General features: G+C 32.0%; 1 protein-coding gene across 3 annotated transcripts in view; it reads left to right on the top strand.

Annotated features, from left to right (window-relative positions):
- The window catches only part of mrj (DnaJ heat shock protein family (Hsp40) member B6 mrj), a 376384-nt gene that overhangs the window by 226504 nt on the left and 140344 nt on the right, over positions 1 to 9536 (top strand). The gene's annotated exons all lie outside the window — the stretch shown is intronic.

Genomic DNA, 9536 nt, shown 5'->3' with positions numbered 1-9536 from the left:
ATCATGTCATAATATCACTTACAGCAAATTTACTTGATAGTATATATGTATACAGTTGTAAATAGCAATAAATAAATTATTTAAAAAAAATTATATATATTTATTAAGAGAGTTGTATATAAAAGGGTTGCTAATTAATTTTTCCTAATGTATGAAAAAAAATACTGCTACGGAAAAGTAATGTGAAAGTGAAGGCTACTGTAAGGGAAAAAATATATGAACTGACGAACGAGACAAAGACACAATTCAATGGACGTCATTATCTTTATGAGGATCCCTTAAAAGTTTCGATGCCTTTAAATACCTGAATGAAAATGATTTTGGGACAGAACAGCTGTTTTATTCCCAGCTGGCTATAAGGAAAACAGCTGAGGAGATGAGGCTAGAACACGGGGTGCCAAAACATGGCCATATTGAGAGATGGCGATGCCATTATTTGGGTCAGAGCATGGCCTCGCTGACATCTCTGCTCTCACCTGCTGTAATCTGCACCTGCCACCTGTTGTACGCCACCTCTTCGATCCGGTCGTACTAACAAATAGTTCGCTTTGGCAGTTTCATCTATAGAGAAGTTCACATGATTCAGAGTTAGGTTTATTATTTTATAAAATGAGCCTTTTTAACGGACAACGAAATATATATTTGGTGGATCTTGATCATTAGTCAAAAAGACAACAAATTTGGGCGACGGATAATGTGAAAAAAAACAACATAAAAAGTGAAATGTGTCTAATCATGTTGATGAGTGTAGTTTCTTACACTCAAATGCCTATATAAAACTTCCAATTCATTACAAAAGACTGATTTACATGACAATTATAAGGCCTATAATTATTATTATAAATATAAAAGAACATACGGCGTTGAGCATTGGGGCTCCACTAAACCTTCGAACTCCTCTCTTATCCTTATAATCCAAAATCCTTTCAATCAATTGAAAAATATGAACTCTGATAGTAACTGCACTTTGCTGTTTAATGTTTTTTTGAATCCTAACAAATCCCACCAAATCACCTTTACCCTTCCTCGTAAACCTACTTGCCTTACAGTCTCCTTTAATAATATTGATCTTACCTCTGTCGAACAGATCCGCTACCGTGAACTACATCTGGCAAACGACTAACCTGGAATCACCACACAAGACTGAAAAGACTGGAAACTGCACGTCGATTTTGACTATTACAGCACAAACGGTTATACTGGACAATCGGTCTAAACTTCCAATTCATTACAAAAGACTCATCTACATGACTGTAATAAGGTCAATCTGAACATACGAAGTTGAGCTTTGGGGCTTCTCTAAACTTTGGAATTCCTCTCGTATCCAATCCATAATCCTCAATGCTCTTTACTTTGTCACAAATAAAATCATCCCCAAAGACCTTAATGTTTCATTTGTAACCAATCTAGCTCGAACCATATATTAATCCTTCCATTAAAAACTCCCAAACCACTGAAACCCATTAGTTTCTAATCTGGCTTCCTCTTTTATTCCGGCCAATCCTCCGAGGCGTCTGAAAAGAAGATGGCCTCGAGACCTTATATTATAAAAATGTTTTTAGAGTGCTACCATTGGGTAGTTTCTTTACACGCTTGTACCATACCATTATGATTTCCTCAAATTTACTTGATGTATTTATGTACAGTTGTAAATACCAATAAATATTTTTTTTTTAAAAATGTCTATAAACGAATTCACCGTAATTAGTTCTACCATCAAACAATATTTGTGAGCCGTAGACCTAATCTTACAGACGTTATTTCTGCTTTAACGAAAACTGGGTTTTTACTAGTTGATTTTTTTTTAACTATCTAAAAAAAAAAAATATTTTGGCCAAGTCCCAACGAAAGTTAGTGTACATATAGTTTTTCAGAAGTAGATTTGTTAATTGAAATATTTTTTTCTAAATTTCTAGAGTAAATTCCAATTCAATACCGGAAAAATTGCACAAAAACGTTTGCACATTTTTGATATACTGGGAAAAATGAACTTTGTTGATGTTTGTGACGAGAGTATTTTCTCATAATCATGTACAAATTAACATAAAAATCAGTGAAGACTAAAATGACTTTATTCTAACATATTTACAAGAACTACATGTTACTTTCACTGTTACAGAGTGTCTCTCTTCTTACATAGCTATCTAGTGCCAGGAAATATATATGTAAACTTGAGAAGAGGGGGTAGGAAGAATAGTGAAAATAGGAGAAGGGGTTTGGACCAATCAGATAATTTAGGAAATTAGGCGGGGCCTAGAGAGCCTATGAAATTTAGAAGTAAATATCTGGGAGGGGGAAAAAGGCGTGACTAGAAACAGGGTGGCTAGGCTTCCATGAAATTGGGTGTGAGAGACCATGACCTAAGGACTTGTGGGAACTGACTTACATATGTTAAACATAAAATAGTTAGACTGATCCAAGTCCATTGTGAGATGACACCTTGTACCTGCTTAAGTGTCAGCCCTTGCTATTGACACAGGATACTAAGGGTTTGAAAGGGCTGTTAGAAGGGTCTCAGGGGCCTTCTTAGAACCTAGTCGTTTTTATTGGGTTCCTTTTCTATAAAATTGTAAGGGAATGTGAACATATGCAACCACACGTCTAAAGTGACTGAACCTATAGTTGGGCAAGGGGCAATTGTTTAAATTTATAATACCGGTTCCTTAACTTACATATTGTAGCAACGTTTTATTGACGTACAGAGACGTATGAAGTCAGAGGCTTTGTTGGAAGCTGTAACAAAAATAAGGTGATAACATTAATCATATTAACCACTATGATTCAGAATAATATTTTATTTATATGAAAAATGATTTTAATGATGGAAAAATTAAGATTTATATTTTTGCACCTGAAATTATTATATATATAAAAAAAAAATAAAGATTCCATTTAATTCAGCACCTCTGTATAACTTAGAAATCCATAATAATTACAGAACTTTGTGGTCTGCAAAGTCATGCCTATTGTCTACAGTTTGTTCTACTTTGCTGTGATACAATTGCAGCTATATTGTTCTTGAGGATGGCCTGATTGGCCGAAACGTTAGACATTTGAAGAAGTGATAAAGAGATTCTACTTGGATACAAATTATTTCATTTAAACTATAAATTATATTTATTATATATTTTATTCTTATTTTTAATTATAAATAGATGGTCAGGGTTGCGGTCAAAAAAAAGAAGAACAAATAGTTTAACACTATTTTAATGTCCGACGTTTTCGACGAACAAGAACGACGGTTGAACCGTTCGCTTTGAACAGCCCTGATGAAGCCCTGGAAATTGGGGCGAAACGTCGGACATTAAAATAGTATTAAACTATTTGTTCTTTTTTTTTACCACAACCCTGACCATCTACTTATATTTAAATCTTTACGGTCAACTATATATACATATATATAATATGATGCATAATCTATGGGGCTCTAAAAAAGATACATCTTTCACAACTCTTCACTAATAGTTTTAAACTATTTGTTCTTTTTTTTTACCACAACCCTGACCATCTACTTATATTTAAATCTTTACGGTCAACTATATATACATATATATATAATATGATGCATATTCTATGGGGCTCTAAAAAAGATACATCTTTCACAACTCTTCACTTGGTTCAACCGTTCCCTTTGAACAGCCCTGATAAAGCCCTGCAAAGTGGGGCGAAACGTCGGACATTAAAATAGTTTTAAACTATTTGTTCTTTTTTTTTTACCGCAACCCTGACCATCTTCTTATATTTAAATCTTTACGGTCAACCATATATTCATATATATAATATGATGCATAATCTACGGGGCTCTAAAAAAGATACATCTTTCACAACTCTTCACTTGGTTCAACCGTTCGCTTTGAACAGCCCTGATAAAGCCCTGCAAAGTGGGGCGAAACGTCGGACAGTAAAATAGTTTTAAACTATTTGTTCTTCTTTTTTTTTACCGCAACCCTGACCATCTACCTATATTTAAATCTTTTCGGTCAACCATATATACATATATTCTTATTTTTGATCAATTTCATTCCATAATTAAGGATTCATTGGCTTATTATATTTTGTAAATTCATATCATTACTATTCGCTTCACAAGTTGTTTCAATTATTTATATATTATTTTGTATTTAGTTGAGTTTTGTTAATTGAATTATTAATTTTATCGCTATAAATTAATTTACATCGTACTGCTCTCGCAGGAATAACACCAATGATACTCAAACAAGCTTTTTGAATCAGCAAGGAAAAAGAATGAAGCTTTATTTGAATCAGTCTGGGTTTTTTGAATGATGACTTTACGTAAGACTGGTCGGATTTTTTTAATAATTTATCTATTTTTATTTACAACTGTATACATATATATTCATCAAGTATATTTGCTGTAAGTGATATTATGACATGATACAAACATGTGGAGAATCTAACCATCAATAGAACTCCAAAAACATTTCTAAAGGAGAAGATCTAGAGGCCATCTTCTTTTCATACGTCTAGGAGGATTATTAGGTAGTGAAGGAGAAGCCAGATTAGAAACTAGTTGGTTTGGGTGGTTGGGAAGTTTATTATGGAAGGATTGGTATCTGGCTCTTGCTAAATCGGCAACATAGGGGACATTGAGGTCCTGATGGATGATTTGATTTGTGACTAAGTAAGGAGCATTAAGAATTTGACGAAGGATTTTAGCCCCATAGCTCAATTCCGTATGTCCAGATAGGCCTTATAATAGTCATGTAGATCAGTCTTTTGTAGTGGATTGGAAGTTTGGACCGTTTGTCTAGTAAATGTTGTAATAGTCGGAATCGACGAGCAGTTTCCTGTCTTTTCAGTCTTGTATGAGGATTCCATGTCAGTCGTTTGTCCAGATTTAAGTAACGGATCTGATCGGAATTTTAAAAGTTACTTCAGATTTATAGACTAACAGAGAACTCATCAAACGGCCTCTCCAAGAAACAATAATGGTTGTGGTATAGAATGGTTTCCCATTTTTAAATAAAATAATAATAATAATAATTTAAGCAATATCCTTTCAACTATTTATCAACAAAGAAAGATGATTTTTTAGGCTTGGATTTTCCGCAAATTAAACTTAATTTTTTTAAAGAAATTTAATTTAATTAAAATTAGAAAAAAAATAATGATTATTTTTTATACTAAGATTCACGAGAGAAAAGCGTCAAATTGGCTTGCTGCTTGACGATAAATTGCTCAGGAAGAAGAGGGAATTGGACAATTCACTATCACAAGATGGAAGGGGCAGGGACCATAATGGGCCTCCCAATTAGCAGGACAATTATCGTATCCTTAAGGAAGAAATGTCCTGGGATGTTAAGGACCTCCAAGATACCAGAGGTGCTACGTAGGCCGTCGATCCAGTGGGCGGGCTGCCGTCATCACCATCTAGAGGGTTAATAGTTATCGGGAGGATTTTATTGCAACAGTTGGTTTTATTGAACTTAGCTAAGCGGCGGTCATTATAATATATAACTAGAAATAAAAATTATATATTTACGATATATTAACCTACCACACTATATTTGTTTTTATACCATACGATATTTGTTTTTCTTCTCATTAAAAAAAAAAAAAAGTTTGATAAGAATACGATAAAATAAAGGATCTATATATTTTAATCGTTATATAACGAATCGAGGTAATTTGGTGATTCAATTGGCCCTTTGGTTCCAGCTTACGAATCGCAGCTACCTCCACATAGCCATCGTAATAAAAAAAATAACAAGGATATGAACTATGTAATTTGGCTTATTTCTTATGATACATCTACATGTTTGCCACTTGTCTCAAATTCAAGACTTGCACAAATGCAAAAAAATGTATGTTCTTTTCACGTATATCAGCCATAATATTGAATATTCATTATAAAAAGGAACAAAAAAAAATCATCGTAGATGATCAAAATTCATATAAGTATTAGTACATAACCTATACATATATTCAACTTTCGTTTCATAATTTTTATCAGAAACTTATTAATATAAATATCTATAATATAATGTCTTAATAAACATATATTTGTGCTATCTTAAATCAAAAATAAACTGATAAAGTTAATGGACAAGATTTATTACCAGTGACGCGGTGAAATGGGATTTCAAGAGCACTGCTGAACCCCACACGTTGGGGTAGAGTGGGCTCGAGGATCGTCGAGGCTGTAAATATTAGGAGTATTCATGATGTGTTAAATTTAAAATGTTTTACCATGCTAAATGTTATAAGTATAGGAGTGTGAACAGCCTTATTTAAAGTCATGTTAAATGTTAAATACATAAGAGCTCCTAGCGGATTTTAGAGCAACTTGTTTTATAACCTTTCCTTCCAAAACTCTTTGTTATTGTTTACTTCTAAGTTTTCATTAAAGTAATTTATTACAACACGCATAAAGTAAGTGAAAAGTAGAAGTTGTGTAAAAGTTTGGCTATTGAGTGCCTTGTTGATCTTCTGACTTTGTGGAAGAGAATAAAGATGAGCAAGTTGACAACTGTCATTACATTATTATTATTATCATCCATTTATTACTTTCAAAAACATCCAAAACAATACTAACACAATCAAAACACAAACTACGAGCAAGTAACCTAACACAACAAACAAAACGGTAACGAGCTCAGCTGGTCTGTTGTGTGACGCCATTCTTCATTTAACAGACCTAGTAACAGACTCTCAACCATGTTACATGTTATATCGTTTTAACATGGTGATAGAAGGAAATATTTCTCCATTTAACATAAGTTTTTCTTTTTAACATGTTAAACTGAAGATAATGAATACCCCAATTGTACATATTAGTGTAAATGTGAGTAGTGTTTTTATTTTTTGATATATTGCTTCAATTTATTTATTTTTCTTATTTTACTTTCTCCTTACTACTTCGTGTTATTAATTAATTATGTTCATTTTATTTATCTTTCGGTTTATATACATATTGAAATTTTTCTTTCATTTATATATTTTTTGTATTATTTATTATATTTTTTGGATTACCTCTATAGGAAGTCCGGTGTGTCAATTCATTTAAAATTTTTTGAGGTTAATGACTTCCATTTTTGAATGAAATATTTATTTCTAACATTGTACAACGTTTCGAGACCACTGTCCCATATTCATGCACTTTAAAACCTCATGATTTCATTATATCCATTCAAAAATGGAATTCATTAACCTCAACAAATTTTAAATGAATTATATTTTTTTATTTATTTTATAATTTTAGTATGGAAGTGATCAATTATCACTATTGCTCATCGCCCAAGTTGTGGCAGATTGTAATATTTATCAATAAATAAATATCTCTCTGAAAAAATTAACAAGATTTGAAACAATGTATTTACATTGATTCGATAGAATTTTAAAATTTACAACCATAAACAAGATTTAATTATTGAATACAAAGGTTGGTGAAATTCTCTAATTAATTAAACCATGGACTAAGTTGTACTAGCCAAGCCAAATATTCCATCTAAACGCGAGTGCATGCGCGAATTTGCCATTGTTTGGCAAACCTATAGAGGTACCTTTAAAATTTTCGGATAAATGGCCCCTCTAAATAGCGCTTATAAGCAATTTTGATTATAGTAAGCTCTTGAAATGCTTTACCACAGCTTTTGAAGGTTGCGCCATGTTCTCTTCTTATGCATTATTCTACACTGCAAGTGAAAAGTCCAGGCAGGATTGCCACAACTCCAGGTTTCTTACCTTGTTCCTGGATTGGCTGAGATGTTTAACCTCTTTCACAAAAGATCGTCGTATTCCAGTTATGACATCCTTGTTCGGCCTCAAGGTCGTCTGAGCCTAGTCCATAGTCTTTAGCCTAATCCTCTTAAAAATTATACTTGGATCATAATCTCGTTAATAAAGAAAGTATTGAATTTTTTATTTTGAAAGTATTGTATTATGCCTGTAACTTCTACTGCTCGTTTATTTATTACCCAATTAGAGATATTTTTAAATATATGCCACGTGCATATAACAATCAAAATAACATGCAAGGGTTTCAAATATTTTTATTACTCAATCTTTAATTTACCATAAACAAAAAAAAAAAAAATTTTAGTTTTCAAATTTTGCACAAAACTTATATGTAACATGGATACATGAATCCAAATTTAACACCGAAATACATTTCTAACGGTCATTGATAAAGTAACGAATTAGAAATTTTAGGTCTTTCTATTATGGTTTTGTTTTTTCACCTCAAATTCTAAACGGTTAATTTTGTAGACATATGTTATTTTTTTTATTGATAAGTGTTCAACCTCCCCAACCTTGGGCAATAAATTATAGTGATAAATGATCACATTCATACCAAAATTATATTTAAATAAATATTAATTCTATACATATCTAAACAGAAGAACAAATCAAACTATGTACATGAGAAAAAAAGAATACAATAAAATAAATAAAATTTTAAAATAAAATACGTAAATTTTATTTTATTTTCTAAAATTAGAACGAACCTCTCCTCCAATGCAAAGTTAAGGCATTACAAAGTTGTGGTAAGGCCTGTGATTTTATACGGGGTGGAGACCACATGCTTACCCAACTTGGAAAAGCTGCTAAAAATAGAAAGGAGGATCTTAAGAAAAATCTATGGGCCCAGGAAAACACAAGAAGGTTACGGGTGGAGATGTAATGAAGAGATCTACAGAAAAATCAAAGACCTAGAAACCGAAATAAGAAGCAGAAGGCTGATGTTCTATCGGCACATGCAGAGGATGAAGGAGGAAAGATTGAACAAAACTATCTTTAACAAAATTTTTAGCTACAAAAGCATGGGAGGATACATTAGGCAAATGAGGGGAGAATTGAAGAACATTAAAATTTCAGATACCTACTGTCTAAATAGAGACACATGCAGGAAAACACTGAAGAATCTCACCAATATTAGAAGAGGAAAAAAGAGGGGTACGAAATGGTCCAAAGAAAGAAAAGAAAGGCAGTCCAGGATCATGAAGCTGCGATGGGAAGAAAGAAAATCAAGATACCCAAGAATCCTAACCATTTTATTTATTCCCAATATTACCGTGGTCCTTATCTAAATTTTAGATACTGCAGCGGGAGCGTGGTATTCCCGAGTATTTTTAAGATAAAAACTAACGAATTAAGCACTTTTGTGTTTTAATAATTATAGGAACATAATAAAATATAAAAAATAAATTATTTATTAAAAGCTATGCAATACTTGCATGTAATTCTTAACCTAGGGGACAGGGTAAGGTAACCTTTTTGTTATTTTGTGTAAATTAATGGAAAGCTAAAATTTATAATTTTCTAATTTATAATTCTATAAATCACACCATAAATAAAGAGGAACTATTGGTGTGATTTATAAAAATGTATTTTATATTAGTAGATCAAAATTAACTATCTAACTATTAATCATAATCGAAATTCGGTTACTCTTGTACATTAATATTAAAGTCTGAGACTAACAATTAAGAGAATGTTAGGTAAGAATACATCAGTATTATTATATTATTTTTTTTACATTTATTGTTTCTGCTTTTGTTATTAAAATATAAATT

This window comes from Halyomorpha halys, unplaced genomic scaffold (genome assembly GCF_000696795.3).
Source record: "Halyomorpha halys isolate HHAL.00 unplaced genomic scaffold, Hhal_1.1 Scaffold254.1, whole genome shotgun sequence".
Lineage (NCBI taxonomy): Eukaryota > Metazoa > Arthropoda > Insecta > Hemiptera > Pentatomidae > Halyomorpha > Halyomorpha halys.
The sequence above is the reverse complement of the archived record's forward strand: the minus strand, read 5'-3'. Positions and strand labels throughout refer to the sequence as shown.